This window comes from Podarcis liolepis (assembly GCF_965112155.1).
Source record: "Podarcis liolepis genome assembly, chromosome: 12".
NCBI classification, from domain to species: Eukaryota; Metazoa; Chordata; class Lepidosauria; order Squamata; family Lacertidae; genus Podarcis; species Podarcis liolepis.
The window spans coordinates 20,232,960-20,251,845 of NC_139563.1; the positions used below are offsets into that span (position 1 = coordinate 20,232,960).

At 44.3% G+C, this 18,886-nt stretch overlaps 1 protein-coding gene across 5 annotated transcripts in view; it reads right to left on the bottom strand.

Moving 5' to 3' along the window:
* JCAD (junctional cadherin 5 associated) overlaps window positions 1–18,886 on the bottom strand; it is a 69,157-nt gene that overhangs the window by 32,948 nt on the left and 17,323 nt on the right. The window contains exon 1 of one of the 5 annotated variants that reach the window (XM_083466613.1): window positions 1,091–1,360. The exons of the other annotated variants lie outside the window; for them this stretch is intronic. The gene's annotated coding sequence lies outside the window, so the exon portion shown is untranslated. Of the gene's footprint in view, window positions 1–1,090; window positions 1,361–18,886 lie in introns of those variants that run through there. 5 annotated transcript variants of the gene reach the window in all.

The following is an 18,886-nucleotide window of genomic DNA, read 5'->3' on the forward strand; positions in this document are numbered from 1 at the left end:
CCCTAAATCCAGCCCTGTGTAAAACAGAAACGCACCAAAACTTCTCAGGCATTTCCTTTCATTCCACTGGTGCGGCTTAATATTAAGTGTGGGGTGCGCAGTGGGGAACCACTGTTCAAATCTCCACTCAGGCAAGAAGCTCCCTGGGTGACACACATCGTCTACCTCACAGGGTTGTTGTGAGGATGAAATGGAGGGAGGGGTGGAGGGAGGGAGTGAAGGGCAGCCCTGATTCCTGGAAGGGTGTGGGAGGTAAACTTAAAATCATCTAAGATTTCTATGTGCTTCTCCCACAAACTGAAGGAGAGGGAGCAGGTACCGGTAGATAAGATGCAGAAGTACATTTCGTGCCCCCCACCCCGAGAAAGAGAGAGAGAGAGAGAGAGAGATGCAAAAGAACGGCACTTTGCACATGCTCAAACCAAGCCTCGTTACTCATCAGCTGGATAGCGGAAACCTGCTCCAGGGCTAAGACCTTCTCAGGTGCAAAGCTTTAATTCTACCCTCCTTCGCCCAAAAGGGGGGGGGGGAGTGAAATGGGGCAACAATTAGATAATTTCCCTCCCCAAACACACACAAATAAAACTCTGAGTGAGACACTTTGCAGAGCGTGAGAAGAGAGTATCTGGCCTCCAGATTTGGAGCGGAGTTGTTATTCCTATCCCCTACTCCGCACCCTTCCAGCCCAGCCCGGGCAGCGCCGCGCCGAGATCTGCCGGGCTACCACCGTCCTGGCTGCCAGCACGTGCAGTCGGCGACCGCACCCTCCGTCCATCTCCACAGAGGGAGGGGGATGAGAGATGGCGAGAAGGGAAAGGCAGGCGGAAACGACACCCCCCCCCCACGCCCAAACACAAAAATCGGCTGGCGAAAGACGGCCGAAACTTTTGAGGCGCCCCAGTCTAGAATCGCACGGCTACGTGACAGCCAGGCAGGCTTGGAAAAGGAGGGCGGAGGTAGGGGGGGAGAGAGGTCTCTTCTCTTCCCCCGAGGCAGATTTCCAGCACAAGGCACCGCAATAGTCCAGAGGAGGTGATGGACGGGAGAGAGAGAGAGAGAAAAGCAGCCGCTCGGCCGGCCGGCGACTTACCCTGGGGCTCATCCGCCCCCATGGTGGCCTCGGTGCGCTCTGCGCTCGGGACGGAGCCCCGCAAGGAGGGAGCGGTGCGGAGGGAGCAGGCCGGGTGGGGAGAGAGAGAGAGAGAGAGATGCCTCGCCCCCCTTCCCTTCCCTTCCCTTCCTCTCCTCTCCAGCGCTCGGCTGGCTTTGAAGGGAGCGAGCAGCTCTCCCTGCAAGTTCTGCAAGCCGCCTCCGCCTCCGCCTCCTCCTTCCTGAACACCTTGTGGGCTTCCTTAAGTTCGCTTCGGCTTGAAAAAGGAAAGCAGCCTCTTTGGCAAACCCACAGAACCGGGCGGTAGCATTCTCTCAGCGCACTGTTTGTCAACACACACACAGAGAGCCACAAAGACATCACCGTGGCTTTTAAACAAAAAACAAAGCACACCATGAAATCTTTGGAAAGTTGCATCCTTGTTGTTTAGCAGGGATAAGACACATAAACTTTCGGTGACAGCTTGGTCAGGTTTTTGGTGGTCCAGCTAGAGGTGAGGAACGTATTTCAATTCCAGAGCAGCACTGTCTTCTTCTGGGTAACTTTCCTGCGGGCCGCAAGCTGGCGGTCATAGAATCATAGAGTTGGAAGAGACCACAAGGGCCATCGAGTCCAACCCCCTGCCAAGCAGGAAACACCATCAGAGCACTCCTGACATGGTTGTCAAGCCACTGCTTAAAGACCTCCAAAGAAGGAGACTCCACCACACTCCTTGGCAGCAAATTCCACTGTCGAACAGTTCTTACTGTCAGCGGGGCCAGAGGCACACTTGTACATTTACACATGTAAATTTTACCTCTGTACAGCAGTCTAGTTTCTAGACATGCTCACACACCCCTCTCAACCCTCCATACCCACGAGCATCCTCAGAAAGGACACACAATCTTCTTATGGCTACACTTAGAGCTCACCTTTCCTCCAAGGAGCTGCTCTAGGTAGCATGCATAGTTCTCTTCCTCCCCATTTTATCCTCACAACAACCCTGTGGGGTAGGGCTAGGCTGAAAGTCTGTGACTGCTCCAAGGTCCCCAACATGGCTGGGATTTGAACCCTGGTCTGCCAGGTCCTGACCTAGTCCAACACTCTAACCTGTACACCACACTGGCTCTAAACGTAAAGCAAAATTAAGGCAAATTTGGAAGGACCTTGTTGAGATGGAACAACTGTAATCCCAAGCCTATGCAGGTTAGCGTTGCACCAGTAGGGGGAAAGTTCTATAGAACACAGTGGGAATTACCGGTACTTCTGAGCAAGACGCCAAAGGGAGGACCATGACTCAGTGGTGCAGGCTACAGTACAGTGTTCAATCCACTACATCTCTGGGGAGGACTGGGAGAGAGACCCCCATCTGAAACCCTGGAGAGCCACTGCTAGGGTACTAAACTGGAAGGACCAACAATCTCACTCAATCTCAGGTAGCTTCCAATGCCACCAAGCAAAGGAGTGTGCAGCAAAAGAACTTTTGATAATATCAGTAAACTTCCTCAGGGACTTCTCCCACTTCTCTAGAACAGAGATTCTCAGGCCATGTGCCGTAAGAGCCTCCCTCCCACACCTCTTTCGGGACACAGCTTGAGAATCCTTGTTCCAAAATGCATGCCACGAAAAATTAAGGCAACCCACCCCGGTGCTTAAAATATTCACGCTGCACAGCGCTTGTGCTTCCTTTGCCTCTATATGGGCCACAATATCATCCCAAAAGAGGCACTGGATGATGAGTCACAAAAACAAACTTGAAAGTCTCACGATCACCTCATTTACTTGCCACAGCAAGGGGAGCCTGTTGATTACCAGGTACTTCAGCAGATGAAGTCACTCTTGCTTAGGGAGGAAAATCCTGGGGCTGTTCCTCCCCACCCCTTGGTTTTAATGCTATATGAAGACACCATGACTATGTAACCATTGACATGGTAAACCTGTGCCCAGGTTGTACCACTTCAGACTAAGGGGGGGTGTTGCTTCAGATCATGATTCTCAGCTTCCTTAAAGCATCTGGATGGCCACTGTTGAAAAGAGAAATGGACCGCTCCATCCCTTCCTACTGTGGTCGCATGTTTCCCCATATCTTTTAATATCCTGCTTCTTATGGATTCATTTCCTATGAATGGAGTCTCTACCTTCCACCTTGCACTTGTCTTATCTATGCAGAGCAAGAACCATGTTCTTCAGGGTCCCTGTCAGCTCAGGCATACTGACTTTGCTTCATTCAAAATGCATAGAAGAGTTATTTGTTCAAGAAGAAAGCATAATACTTGTACCAGGAGAGGAATACAGGCATCCACAGGAATTATTGTCACTGTGGGGCGGCAGGCAAAGAAAAACACTGAAAGGAGGGAGCAAGCTTTTTTTTTTTTTTTTTTTGCAAAGAATAACACCTGTACATTTTGTTGCATATCTCAGGTTCTAAAAATGCAATTAACTTACTCATTCTGAAAAATGAAGGCTGGGAATCTGGGGGTTAGGGTTCATCTGGAAGGTCAAACATGTTGGGTGTTAATATAAAGCATTACATTTTTTAGACTGATTCGTGTGTTTTTTTGTCATTTAACAAGAGTGTGACATAGAAAATTATGAGGTGAAACTTTCCCCACCATGCCAGGTGATGTTTGGGCCTCCTAAATACTCTCAGCACCCTTTAAAAGCAACAGTTTCCTGATTTTTTTGAGGGGAAGTGATGACTGTTTCAGTAGTATAAGAGGGTTTTAAATGTCATGTGTGAATGTGACAATAACAAAGAAGGTTAGCAAACCTTCCCGGCAAGCAGAAGAACGGGAGAAGGGGCAAAGCTGTCTGTGGAAAAATGGGATGGACGGCCATTATTTACTCTTACAAGGGGAGCTAAAATCTAAGATTATTCCCTAATAAAGAAATGCTCTGGAGAATGGCAGCAGTGGTCTATTGGGGGAAAAACACACCACTTTGCTTATGCATGGGAACTTCAGTCTGTGCTTTTTATGGTGTGAGATGATGAGAGATTAAACTATATCTCCCCTTCACATTGTGTCCCCTTATCACATATTACTTTTGATGAGTCATGTTGTGGTAGATGAAGTGGTGTGTCTGTTGAAAACCAAGATGGGTGATACTGTTGTCTTCAGTGGGCTCAAGGCCTGGCTGCAAGTGATTATTCCCCAAAGCACAGGCACCTAGATTGGCAGATGTTGCCCCATCCTCAGCTTTGCTTGACCAGGGTCAGTGATTTTCCTCTGCCTTTAGAAGACAGAGCCCACTCCCTATTTCTTCCCCTGTCCTTTACATCTCATGTGTGTTTTAGATTATGATACTGTAGGTCACATGCATCCCATACATTTGCAGCAACATTATACTGCTTTAACAGCCATGCTTTCCCCCAAAGAAATCTGGGTACCACAGTTTGCTGAGGGTGCAATCCTACACGTGTCTACTTGTAAGTAAGTCTCACTGAGCTCAATGAGGCTTACTCCCAAGGTGTGGGATTGCAGCCTCAATGACACAAGCAGACTTTAGCAGCTGCCAGCTGGTTTCACTTTGCAGAAGTTAATATGTGTGTTAATTTTTCATTCAAAACTCTCTCTCTTTTTTACACAGTTTTCTCTAAAGCCCTTGAGGCCTGGTTTGCATTTCAGAGCATATCTCGAAACTGCCAAATACCTGAAGCGACCATAACTAACTCATCACATATGCAGATTAAATGTGCAGCTCTGTTTCTCCTCTTATCCTACACAGAAGATCTTAGAGCTGCAATATATTACATGCTCAACAGGCGCTATTCAAAAACAAAGTCACAATTAGCCTTCCCAGGGAAAAATGCCCGAGGATGGCTAGCCACCTGTTTAGAAAAAATATGCACCCCTGTATTTTATCTAAAGCAGAGGAGCACCCAGTGCTTTACCACAACAATCTGGAAAGAGGGGGAGTTGCCTCTTTTTTTCTTTTTCTTTTACTAGCTCTTTGCTTCCTTTTTCACAGCATTTTTGACCTTGGTCATGTGGTGATTAAATTTCTTAACAGTTTTAACAGCTTCCTAAACATTCTTTCGCATGAAGAACAGGAGGGCTTGTGGGAGGCAAGGAAGGAAGCCAAGCAAGCAATCCTTTTTGCCAATGTGCTCCTTGACACATCACACAGGCTTATTCACTGTACCTCACACATGATGCTAGCAGGTGCAGTCCTCAGGTCATCTACTCCAGAGCAGCCTATGAATCTCTTTCGTAATCCTAGAAGGAATACTGGTTGGGCCTAGGACAAAGGCTGTAATTCTATGCATAAAACAGTGAGATAAACATAGGAAGTGTTTGGATGCAGCACTAAACCACAATTGTGCAATGTGAACAAGTCTAGCCTTCTCCTGGTCACACATGGCCAAGAAGAGGAGTTGGGAAGCTTTTGTTAAAACACACACGCACATATACACACAATTTCTACTGTTTTTTAAACAAATGTAAGAGCCATGAAACACTTATCCAGCAGTACATCTAATGGTGTTTGTTCTATCCAAGGCCTTTAGACATAAACTCACACTTTTGCTTCACCTTTTAGCTAACAACATCCTTTCCTTCACCTCTCGGCTCCCCACACCCAATCCAACATCATATAGGAGGGTCTCCTGAGCCTCCAGATTTTTTGGGGGGAGGGGATATGCAGCTGTAGCATGGAAGACAGGGCAGGAAACCCCTTCTAAAACAGGTATCCTACTTTCCACACAAATTAGAAGATAATCTGTAGCTATAGAAGGGCAGCAAACACATAGACAAACACATCCCTTAACTGATAGGGCATCAGACTTCAATTCAAATCCCATAGAGAGATAAAGCAGAACTGGTGCTGTTGTTACTTCTCTTCACCTCTGTGCTAATCCAAAGAAAGCATGACATCTGAGATAATACAGAGGCAAAGAGCATACTTATTTACTCTATACATTTGGCTGCCAGATAAATGGATGATCTATCTCTCTGCCCTTTATGAATCTTATCAAATGGTCATTAATTTGTTCTTGCTTCATCTCAGCTGTTCCCTAAGCTTCTTTGGGGAGTCTTTCTTGAGACTACCTAAACAAGGGGATGGGTAATTAAGATAAGCTTTGCAAATGCTGACCTGCTAGATCAAAGAGGGGTTCAGGGAAAGTACTCAGGCCCACCATACATCAGTAAAGATGGAACAGATAACTTTAAGAAGAGGTCAATTGCAAGTCAATTACATATGCTTAGGATTGTTTTCTGAATTAAAGAAAATATATGAGTTGTCCTCTTTTTGCAGTCAGGAAGTAGAGAATTCCTAAGAAGGGATGAGCCAAAAAAGATCCTTGCTAATAAGTCAACAAAAGTTACAAGGCTACAAAATTGTTCCTGACCTGCCTGCCCATAATAAATTCGTACCTCTGTTAGGGAACAATCCTAAATACAGGCAACTCCCCATTTACACGGGGGTTACATTCAGAGGTATCACACATTTAAGTGAAGTCATGTATCTTGGGAGCACCACTGAAAAATCCTGCAAGCACACAATTGCTCCCTCCAAACCTTGTTGCTCAAACTCGAACTCTCCACAGGCCTCAAAGGTCAGTGCAAGGGCTCCTGGAATTTCACTTGCAAAGGCCCGTGGGATTGCTAGATGCTGTTTGTGTGCAATTTTTCCAATTTTCACACTCTTTTACAGGCATTTTCACCCCTTTTTGTTTGCGGTGATGCACTGTTGCCCATGTCTTGTATGTACATAAATGGGTAGTTGCCTGTATGGGAAGCCAGCATAAGTTACGATTCCTTAAGTTTAGCCAGCATAAAGTAACCCAGATCCAAACCCCATTCAGGAGTGAGGCTACTGCCAGCTGAGCCAGCCTAAGCTTTGCAAAGGGGAAATAACCCTTTGAAATAGAGTTGAATTACACCACCTGCCAACCTAGCAGTTCGAAAGCATGTCAAAGTGCAAGTAGATAAATAGGTACCGCTCCGGTGGGAAGATAAACGGCATTTCCGTGCGCTGCTCTGGTTCGCCAGAAGCGGCTTAGTCATGCTGGCCACATGACCTGGAAGCTGTATGCCAGATCCCTTGGCCAGTAAAGCGAGATGAGCGCCACAACCACAGAGTCATCCGCGACTGGACCTAACGGTCAGGGGTCCCTTTACCTTTACCGTTTCACGGGCACAAGTTCTGCCAGGTTGCCAGGTCACATGAATAAGCTGAAGAAAGTTAAGATCCAGCATTTGCCCATCCCCACCTTCAACCACCCATTTTCCAGGCTTACACTAGGGTAAGTTCCAGCAGCTGGAAGACCACAGGTTCCCCCACCCTGCCCTAGATCAATAAATTCTAGCATGGTTGAAGTACAGGCAAAGGACTGTGTGTGATTACTATAGACAACTCAACTGCTTTTGCGCTTGATGCTCAGTTAGTAGTCTGAGCTTGGATAATGTTATGTGGCATTCAAGAGGGCTGCCAGTTTTATTGAACTCTGCCTAAGTCAGAGACTTTCTCAGTACATTGAATAGGGGAGAAACAAATAATTTCCCTTTATGTGAGCCTCACAAAGGAATGAATGGTTGAGAAATTCATGCAGGGAATTCGTTTGTTCTACTGGCCATGCCTCTCAGCTAGAACTTGACTATCTGTTTGGGTGATCTGACAGAAATCTTTCAAATGAGTTCATATGCTGCCATAGGAGAACTGCCAGGTTTCTCCAACCATATGATAAAGCAGTTAGAGGTCCACAAAACAGTGACTCTTGCACTTTTCAAAGTTTTGCCTCTGGTGAGACCCTCTGTGAACAATGTGCTTTATTCATTAGGTCATGCAGTCTGGGGATCTTTCAGTGCAGCCTCCATAAATGCACTCCAGACTCGAGAAAAAGCCTGGGTCATTACGCAGCTCAGGGCTCATTCGCACATACAGTTCTTTCATTAGATCTGCCATCACTAGATTACTCAACACTCAAGCCTGGGTCCTACGTGCAGATAGCACAAGTGAATACTCTACATTTGTGGCGAATGTGTGAGCTGACTGTGAGAAGATGTGAGGAGATTAAAAAGCAACTAACAGAACCTTTGTTAGAACCTCAATACGAATTCATATAGATGTGCAGAGGAGGTGGCCAAGTTGATAAAGGGTCTGGAAACCAAACCTTATGAGGAACGCTTGAGGGAGTTGGGTATGTTTTGCCTGGAGAAGAGAAGACAAAGAGATTATACGATATGGAAAGAAGATAAAAGTCCCGACCAGAGAAGAATGGTAGATTAAGTTGATGGATTATGCTGAAATGGCAAAAATGACTGGAAGAATCAGAAATCGGGAAGACCAAAATTTTAATAAAGAATGGGGGAAATTTATAATTTATCTTAAAAACCATTGTAAACAGTTAAAATTGTTAGTAGGAATGGAATGACACTTGTAGTTTAGTGGTGAATTTTGGATATAATGAAGATGTAAAAGATTTGGATTATTATAAAAGATGCAGGAGGAAATAATTAATAATAGGACCCACAAAGGGGAGGAGGGAAGTCCAGGAGATTCTATGGAATCTTCTCTTCATGTTGTATGTTGGATATGTGATTATAAAACTGTAATCTGGAAAACAAATAAATAAACTTATTTCAAAAAAGAAAGCCCACCCTCAAAGAGATTTATGATAGTCATCTTCAAATATATGAAGGAGCAAGATTGTTTTCTGCTACTCCAGAGTGTAGGACCCAAAGTGATGGATTCAAATTGAAACAAAGTAGATTCTGACTAAACATCAGGAATAACTTTGTGACGGGAAAAGCAGTTTGACAGTGGAGCAGTCTACCTCAGAAGGTGGTGGACTCTCCTTCATTGGAGAGACTGGATGGCCATTGGACAGGCATTCTTTAGTTGTGATTCCTGCATTGCAGGGGGGTTGGATTAGATGCCCCTTGGGGTCCCTTCAATGGTATGATTCTATGAAATGGTGGGTGGGCACATTTCAGAAACCGCATCATTTCCATTTAGAATCAATCTGTCCTTAGGACAGTGCAGTTGCAGCTTAATGAACAATGTGAGCATGAGCTTGGGAGGGAAGGAAATTCTCCCCTATCTTGTGTAGTCATGCTCAGGCCCATCGCCTTCTTTTGCAGCCAGCATATAAATGTGTGTCCTTGCTTTAAAATATGCACATGCATGCAAACAACAGGGAAACGGAATAATGAGTAGCATGACAAAGAGCAGTGTTGAAGATTAAAGAGCCTTGTGGTCTTCCGTACTTGTTATACAGTTTATTTCCTGCAGCCGGCTGCTGTACTACTGTGGTATTACCGTCCCTGTTTCTAAGGGACCATCATTCCTCCTAAAATTACCAGGAGCTGTGGAGCCAGCAATCTCGCTCTGGAGAGCAAATGCATCTTAGTGTCCAAGTGAACAAAGTCCAAGTAGCAATTTTCTTGGAGATCTAAGGACATAAATCTGGCACCAGTTGGAAGCAAGAAAGTGAGGCACATTGTAAAAAGAATAATAATTACGGTACATTTTTAAAATTCTGTTTTTTGTTTGCAATAATTACAGCAGTGATCTGCTACTTTCCCCTGTTTTGTTGAGTTCAAAGCCTTTGAGTTTGGAACAGTTGCCTGGGTAGATAAATAATACAGAGCCTGCGTTCAACAAGGAGGGGCACCCTAACCGGCAGCTGGCTGGCAATGGCCTACTTTTGCAAATCTAGAGGGAGATGTGGAAACAGTGCACCCCAGGATATGTCTGGTTAAAATGGCTCTGCAGAAACCCACGAGCAGCCAAACAGATGAAAGAAGCAACTGAGTAATAAGGCTGCAGTCCTAACTCTGCTTGCCTGGGAGTAAGACACGATGAATTCAATAGGAGTTACTTCTGAGTAGACATGGATAGGATTGCACTGTAAGCCAGCAGCACTCAATGGAGAGAAGACAGCTGTGCATTTGGGCTAAACTGAAAGTTTTTAGCTGGGAATTTAAGTTGATTGCAAGTAGCATCTTTTTGCAGTGTATCTAGAACTAGGCACCATTGTTTTTACTTTTATTATACAGGATTTATATCCTGCCTTTCGTCTGTCACCATGAAACTCAAGGCAATGTCCATGTCTTCTCATTTCAAAGAGTATATTGCAAAGGATTATTATTTGCTCTGCAGGTCAAATGTTCATTGCAGCACACTGGTTGAGAGGCAGAGCAAGAAAGTGCCCAGTTAAAAATCTCACCTATGACTTATTTTCCATGCTCATTAGAAGGATTTGGCAAGCCTCAGTTGCCTATGGGGAGAATAGTGCTGACTTCTTTGGCACCTGAGTTGTGGAGTCCCCACTTTGACTTGGGGCACCTTGTACAGATCCTGCTTCACCTCGGACAAGCCCAATATTCCTTCTGAGGCTCCCTACTTCAGCTTGGCATTTGGGACCCTACCAAAGCTGCTGCACACCCCTAGGCTTTAGGCATGTGTGTATGTCAAACGAGGATAACACCGTGCATCTGTTGAAGTGGGGACTAACCCACCAAAACTTATTACAGGGCTGTCCTACCATTAGGCAGAGGCAGGCGGCTACCTTACGTAGATGATGCTGGACAGTGGTGGCAACATTCACACACACACACACACACACACACACACACACACAATTCTTTGTCCCCTGCTGAACCCCTCAGCCATTTGCAGTGCTCTGATGGTACCTGTCCATCCAGCATATATAGGAATAGTGAGCTCACCCTTCATTTCAGGAATCAAAACATTTTGGGGCCAGCTCTAACAACTGTTTGTCTTTTTTTTACACCTTAGAGCCACAGGGCTACCCCTCTGGAAGTTGTAACCAGGGCTTGTTTTTCAAGTTCAATTTTGTCTCTTTATTTCCAGGCATATAGTTCAAGCAGCAGGTCATCCTAGCTAATGTTAACCAACACCTTGCTTATTGGAGATGCAGTAGACTTCTGACTTACAGGGTAAACTATTTTGCAGTTCACCCGTATTACGTAATGAGGCATTATTCTAGCAAAATATACTTTGGGGCCCCTATGGTAGGTACGCAGGGAGTGAAACTCATTTTCAATCTATATTCAAGAGGTGATTGCTGAAAAGCCTAGCAGCTTTTCTTCAACTTTCTCTTAGATCTTTCTCAGCAGGAAACAATTACATGTAATACCAATTTCCTGCAGAATCTCACAAATCCTTCCCTGCAGGGATTTCACCTTCCAGTGGTCTCTAGAACGCACTACACAGCATCTAATTGGAATAGTACTAAGTCAGAGCTGCTAGGTAAGAGGAGGTTTTTTTCTATGTTATTACTATTACTCTGTTCCCTGAAGGCTGGATACTTTCAGATTATCTCAACTTTTCCAATAGGCTCATATTTTTCAAGATCATCTCTGTAAATCAATGCAGCTTATGATGGAAGGTTTACTACAGCATGGTGAGAAGGATGAATATGATGCTGTGCTGCACAGATAGAGAATTTGGACACAGAATAGGACTTACTGCCTCCAAGCCTGCACATCACTTAATGACTTGCATCTGAACATGTGAACTTAAAATGCATTTGTTTCCTTTGAAATGCATTTGTTTCATCCATCTCCATTACTGGAACCAAACTGCAGGCTTCCCTGCCAACGGAAAGAGCAGCTTCAGGGAGACTCCCCCCCCCCCCCGTATTAAGAGACCTGTTACAGGTCTGACTTGTTCAAGATCTGTATTCCAACTAATGTAACGCCAAAACAAAGCCTCCCCTTTCTGATGTCATCATCTAGCTGGATATAACTATTTTTACTACAGTTTACATCAGGGGTCGGCAACCTAAGGCCCATGGGCCACAAGCGGCCCACGGGGATCGTTTAACCAGCCCATGAGCCGCCCCCAAACCAAGCCACCCGCTCAGCATGTCCCCACATGCTGCGCTAAACCAGCACAGCACAGCGACTCGCTTCCGTGGCACCAGAAATCGTGCGTGCGCTCACACACACACACACACACACACACACGCAATCCGGCCCACAGAGGGATCTCCGCTGGAGTGAACCAGTCCAGGCAAGGTAAACCTTGCTGACCCCTGGTTTACATCATGACCAAGGCAGAGGAGAAAAGAGGGGTAAACTTTCCCTATCATCCCCCTGTGACCCCACAACTGCTATTCATGTTTTCTAAAACAAACTGCACATTAACTGCATCTACAGAACACCATACAGTATCTAGTTTAGGACACAATGGGATTCTGCTGAGTGAGTGGTAAGCTTGGAAAATTCTACCCATCAATTAGGTTTATTTTATTTTTTTCATTTATATCCCACTCTTTTTCCAAGCGGCTCAGGAAGGCTTACATGTCACACTTTCTAAGAAAGAAGGGCCAACGGGCCTCTTCTTGCTCAGTAATGATCTCCAGACATTCAGCTAGGTCTGCATTTTGTAAAACCCTATCCATCCTTTATACAGTTGCAACTGTTTATTAGCCAAGCTCACACTGAGGTGGCATTTACAAGCCATTTGAACCAGCTCCCAGTCTTTTAGCCAAAAGAGAACAGCATTTCCACATGGAAAGCACATAATCACCTACAGCTTAATCTTGAAGGTTAATAAGGAAAGGCACTAAGGAATGTGCTGCTGGCAAAATGAAAATAAAATAAGAAAAACGTAGCAATTAACCTTCTCTTGAAAATGGACTGTTGCATAATGAGAGACTAGAACAGACCAATTGAAGGCATATCTTGAGGATAAAGGACATCTGTGAAACTCTGCATGAAGGAATAAGAATATATTTATTGTGGAATAAGTGCTTGTGGACCAGTGGTGTAGTAAAACAGGGATAAGGAAGGGTGCTGCCTGTTATTTCACAGCTGGGATGATAATGTCACCTCCTGAGGTGCTATTTGCCAGACCCCTGTATGCCAAATAAAGAAACTGTTATCAGATACAAACTCACTCAAATAAGCTGACCAGAGGAAGAGGTAGGTTAACATGCATGATGAGGGTTAAACTGCCACTTTTAGTTTGCAAACGTTCCAAAATGGAACAACAAAAATATGACAAAAATATAACGAGCAACCTTTTGAAGCATTAGGGTTTAGTAAGTCAGATCACATAGGCAGGGTCGGATTAAGACCTTTAGAGGCGCTATGCACTTATAAGATTTTGGTGCCCCCATATATAGATCTAATTCAAAATATAAACAATAACAAACCATCAAATAAAATTGTGTTTTTCAAAATGAAATGAAACCTACAAGAAGATGGAAAATAATGTTGTTGTTTTTTGTATACTTCCACTATTTATATTTGATTCACCCCCCTACTTTTACTTTTTCTAACTGCAAAGCCTTTGCAGTGGCCCTCCAGGGATTCAGGCAGGGGTTGTTCCCAGCCCTACTTAGAGATGTTGAGGATTCAACCTGGGCTCCTTTGCATGTAGAGCATGGGCTCTACCACAGAGTCACAGTGCTTCCCCAAGCACCCCACGCCAGTGCACTTCTTTGGCCTTTAAATTATCCTCCCTCCCCTGACTTAGACACAGAAAGATTAGAGTTGCATTTCAAAGATGGCCATCTGCTGCAGGAGAGCCCAAGTCCTATGTAATGACAGCAGCCAGCTAGCAAAAGCCTCTAGACTTCTGGAGGTCCAAGGAACTGATGGGAGACAGGGCAAGGAGTTAACATGGCACTAAGTTGCAATCCCTTCTCTTGTCTCCTTCTAGTAAGCCTTCTCCGTGGTTATGCACTGGCTAGAGGGTTTGGTTTAATGTTGCTCACTTCCTTCCACCTCCAGCTGACCTTTTCAGATTATGCCAACATGGAAGAGGCAGGACTTCCCCCACTTTATGTCGGCATAGCCCCCGTGCAGGTGGAATGGAAGATTCACCAGTCCCTCCTGCCATATCCCTGACCAGGTTGGACCAGCAGCTGACGAAGGGAGGAACACACAGTTACACCCCTTTGCAACCATAAAGCATACGATCCACATATCAGTAGGAATTTAAGCAGACCCAGAGGAGCTGGTACATCTGCATGGGGATCCATTACATAAGTGGCATGCCGGATGAGTGGGCTCTAGCTAGGTTTCTACCTGGAGCGTTTTTTCTTCTCATTCCCTCCCACAGCTTGATATGGGAGATGGTTGGGTAGGTTATTACTCATGTCAGCACAAACTGGTGGTACCAGTCATGCCTCTTCAGTTGAGAAGAAATATTCTGGCTCAAACATTCCCCCCCCCCTTTACAGCATATGTATGTGATGAGATAATACACATCTGGAGCTGAACAGTCACTGAACTCTGCAAATCTTCCTTACATAGTGTGTGGGCAGAGCAACTGTATATGGGAGATTTAGCAGCACCCAATCATTGATGTTCTGCTTTAAGCTGGAAGTAGAATAGCAGCCTTCTAGCACTCTGTAGACAAATGAGCAGTCCCGTTCCCCCAAGCCCTAACTATTGGAAGGGGACAATTTGCATTGTGGCCATTAAGTGTGGGTGAACTTCCTTTCATGCACTTCCAGTCATGATTCCCCCTGCCCTCCACCACAGCTGAACTTTGGGAGTGGGGAAGAGAGAACAGGTATAATCGCAGTGCATGTGGGAAAGGAAGTTTCCTAGAGAGAAGAGGCAGACCACAGAGAAGCAAATGGCAAGAGCAATCTATCCTGGGTAGAAAAGCAGGGCAATAGGCCTGGGGAAATTGCACTACTATTCCACATCGTTAAAAAAGGGGAAGGTAAGCTTTTCTTAGCTCTAGAATGAAACAGCAACTGAACAGAGAAAACATGAAAGGGTACTGTTTTGTTCAGGATATTGTGCAGATGCCCCATAAAAATGGATGAATAAAGCATACTAATTTCACAGTAAATGCCCAGTGTGGACACAGTCAATACCATCCATACAAGTGAGATAATCCTAAATTATTCTAGACTTTGAAGAAAATGCTTAAGGCATTTGATAAGGACCACTTCACACTTTACATGTAAAGTATATGCATAAGATGTATAGAGTACACACACAATGTGTGTACATTGTATGTATAGATGTATAGATGTACACACCTAGTATGACAAAAATATATCGGGGATCTCCAGTTGGCTGCAGCTCCTTGTTAAGTGTACACTCAATGGCAACTCCAGGTTTGCTCTGCAGAATATGTCCAATGCCTTCAAAGGCTTTACAAATGTGTCCCCTTGACCCATTTAGTTCATACCTGTCAGAGTCACATTTGAAAAGATGTCCAAAAACTATGAACAGTCTCTCTCTCCCCCCCCCCCCAAGTCCTAACCTTCACCTGCTATTTGTGTCTTTAGGAAAATTCCTTTTTTAAAAAAAAGAGGTTGGAGGGCTGACCATGAATCTCCAACCATTTTTTCATTCACAGGAGTTGCCAATGCATGAGCAAAATAACATCCAATCCATCATGTGTTGGAAATTTGGGACTCATGGACTGGACAATTATGCACCTGAGATCAGAGAGTCATTGGCCCAATTTGCACACAATGCTAAGCCAAACCATGGCTAAGCGTGAACAAGCAAGCATGTAAGTGCATGGCGTGAAGAGCACAGCCTCTGTTTCATTGGCCACATAATATTTTGTACATTTGTTTTGCATTGTTACAAACATTGATTTGTTTTTGTTTCCTATTCACTGCTTTTGATTATCAAAATACAGTGAAGAAGTCTATACAGAATACAAGAGTCTTGGTGGTCTTCCATTTATTTCGCCACCTCCAATTCAGTTTCAAAATGAGCAGCAGTTGGAACAGATCAGTTAAGTTTACTTTAGCTTTCCTTGCTGTAATGTGATTCCCTTCTTTCCAGGGAAGTGAACTTTGAAGGTGAACAAAACAAAATAATTGTTGGAGGTATCAAAGATTGTTCAACAGAAATAACACAGAAAGTGATACTACGGACCAAAATGTGCTGATATAAGAAGCCAGCTAAGGCGGGAATTCTTCCCCCAGGGAGTCCTTCCACAAAGCACACAGGCCTATCAAAGCAAGAAGGATAAGGAAGCTCCGTGTAGGATTCCTTTTGCTCTTTGCAACCTTTGACTAATCTTCTTCCATGGACAAGTGATGCCAAGCAGTGACAGAACTAAGGTCCTGCTGTGCAGGTCAATCAACAGTTCATCCACAGTCCAGACCTCCTTGTTTTATCACTCTCTTAACTGCACTTCTAAATGAGCACAGGGGGCCCATTTCCTAAGAAAGGGTAGTGGGAACGAGAATCATTGTCTGCAACTAGAAAGAAGATTTGATTCCAAGCAAAAATACTGGATTGAGATGGATGGAATGTAGTTTCAATTGTGCTCATTTTAAATTTGCTTCATTTTTAATGCCACAGTCTGCTGAAGGCTGTAGGTTAAATATGATTCTCACATATGACTAATTCTTTCTTTGCAATCTGTTTCTGTTTTGACTGCATGTTGCTCTTATGAGTTTTTGACAGCTTAGTATGCATGTTTTTAGGATGTCAGTTATGGTAACTGAACGGAGGTTTTTTTGGGAGAGGTAGGGTAACAAATGGGTGGGGGGGAAATATAAATTTCATAATGTGTGGGTGATCCTGCAGCAGCAGGTAAATTAATCTGCGAAGGGTCAATAGGTCCATCTGCTACACCCTTCTACAGCCAACTTTCATATGGTGGAAATTAACCTCAGGGTTTTGTGGGGTTTTTTTTGCTTTGGTGCTGGTTAACTTATTGGGGTCATTTGGGTCTGAGAAAGGTCAGTTGACCCCAGATTATTTAAAGCCCAAACTGATAAATGTAAGCAGAGCACATGACAGACTGCTCCTTGGAAAATAAGTTCTGGTGAGGTGGCTCAGTTGCGAAGTAGAGTGGAGGTGAGAAGAGAAATTACAGGACAAACTACTAGACAGTAGGTAGATTCAAAGGCATATGCAGATACAGGTGTTTCCATCTCTGTACAGGTGGGTATATATGTGAATTGGCAATGCCACGTTGACCCACTAGGCAACTATTGAAATAGCGAACTGAGAAAGCAACACGGAATAATCACACATCTCTGTTGGCTCAGGAGCAAACAATCTTGTTACCAGTTATCAGTACAGTCCATTGTCCAGGTATACAGATATGGGAGTAAGTTTTATTTAATCTCAGTAAAAGTAATGCCTGTTAGCCCAGCGGTCGTCAACCTTTCTGGGATGGTGAGCACTTTTGCAAACTGGATAAATACTTCCTCAACATCTTCTGTTGGCTGCAACAGAGTGCTTCTCTAGAGCTTATTATCAGCAGCAGGAGGGCCCTTTGGGCACTATGGAGGGCCTATGCAGGTGTATTTGCATCTGTGGGTGCTATTTTGGTAACACACAGAGAGAGAGAGAGATTAGCCCTTATTTTGAAAGCATTTTTAACTATGAAAAACGCTTTGTCCCTCTAAGTAACTTTTAACAAATTGTGTCTTTGGCATCTGACCAAATAACTGGTGCACTTTCAAAAAGCCATTAAAAAAAACCCCACAATCCTCTTCAACTTGTTATCACTCTGCATAGCAACATGCCTTATTTTCATGGGTTCCAAATATTCATTTAAGTAACTTTCCAAAGTTAGTTCTGTGTTAAGTTATGCAGCTAAAGTAACAGCAGTTTTGTGGGTAGATGTTATCCTGACTAATTCTTTGCTCCGTGTGGGGGAGGAGAATTCTGCATCCACCTCTCTCTCTCTCTCTCTCTTACACACACACACACACACACACACTTATTAACCAAGTTTTCATTTTTACAGGACGCAATCACTCTTTTAGTGAGTAATTCATTATTATAAGCGTAAATTTCAGAGGATTCAAGAATATACAGCTTGACGATTTCAACAGCTTTTTTTAAAAAAACGAAACGAAATGAAAAACAAGCCACCAAAGCACAGAATCTCATTTTGGTGGGACTTGCTCAGCATCATAATCTAGAGGCTTTGGCCTGGTGAAAGTCATTAAGAATTAGGCATCTCAAATCTCTGACAAAATATTCTCTGTCAGAAACTGAGGTCCAAGTACTGATAAAAAAACCTAGAGCAGGTGAGGAAGCAGGCAGGTAATGTGGAAACAAGGGTGCAAGGGTGGGGAACCTCTGGTCCTGGGAGAGTACCTCTCAAACACCACTTGACAGCCAGGAGGATTCTGATCCGTATTATTATTATTACTGTTGATGGTGATTATGAAGATATTGCTTTCGATGCAAACATCTCAACTGTTGTTCTATCTCTAACCAGCTTCAATTTCCTTTCCCAGCCAGCAGCCTGGCAGTATAGAGAGTAGAAAACCAGTGCCGGGCATACTGGGGTCCCAGTTTAAGACTTCTGGTGCCTCATCAGGCCCTAGTGTTGAATGAATCCTGAGTATAAGTGAATCACAAGTGCAAATGAATCCTGAGTATTCTCACCAGCTTCTTTTGCACATGTCCAGTGGAGAATGCACAGCCACAGCTGTATAAAGCCTGAAGCTCTTTGCGCAGGACATCCCCTTTGTTTAGCTAGATTATTCTGAGCTCACAGATCTTCCAGTAGACGCTGCAAGTGCAGAGACGAAAAGCTGGAATAATCGGCACTGACATAATCACAAGATGCTTGGCTGAACATGAGGGATGACTAGGCCAGTGGCTATAAGCATCCCTATGAGGCTAATGTGCCTGTATTGTCGATTCCGGTGAAGAACCCTTTCTCCATCAGAAATTAAACGGAGGGAAAATGTGTCTAACTGCCCAGCCTGTAACTCCCTGACTGTCAAGGTATTTATATTGAACCTGATGGGTGTCCCACTGATTCCAGTTGGCTTGGATCTAACGGCCAATTTCAATTAACTCTTTCCTCGATGGAGGAAAGCCTTTAGTGGAAAATACATTAAAAAGCTGCATCAGAAAA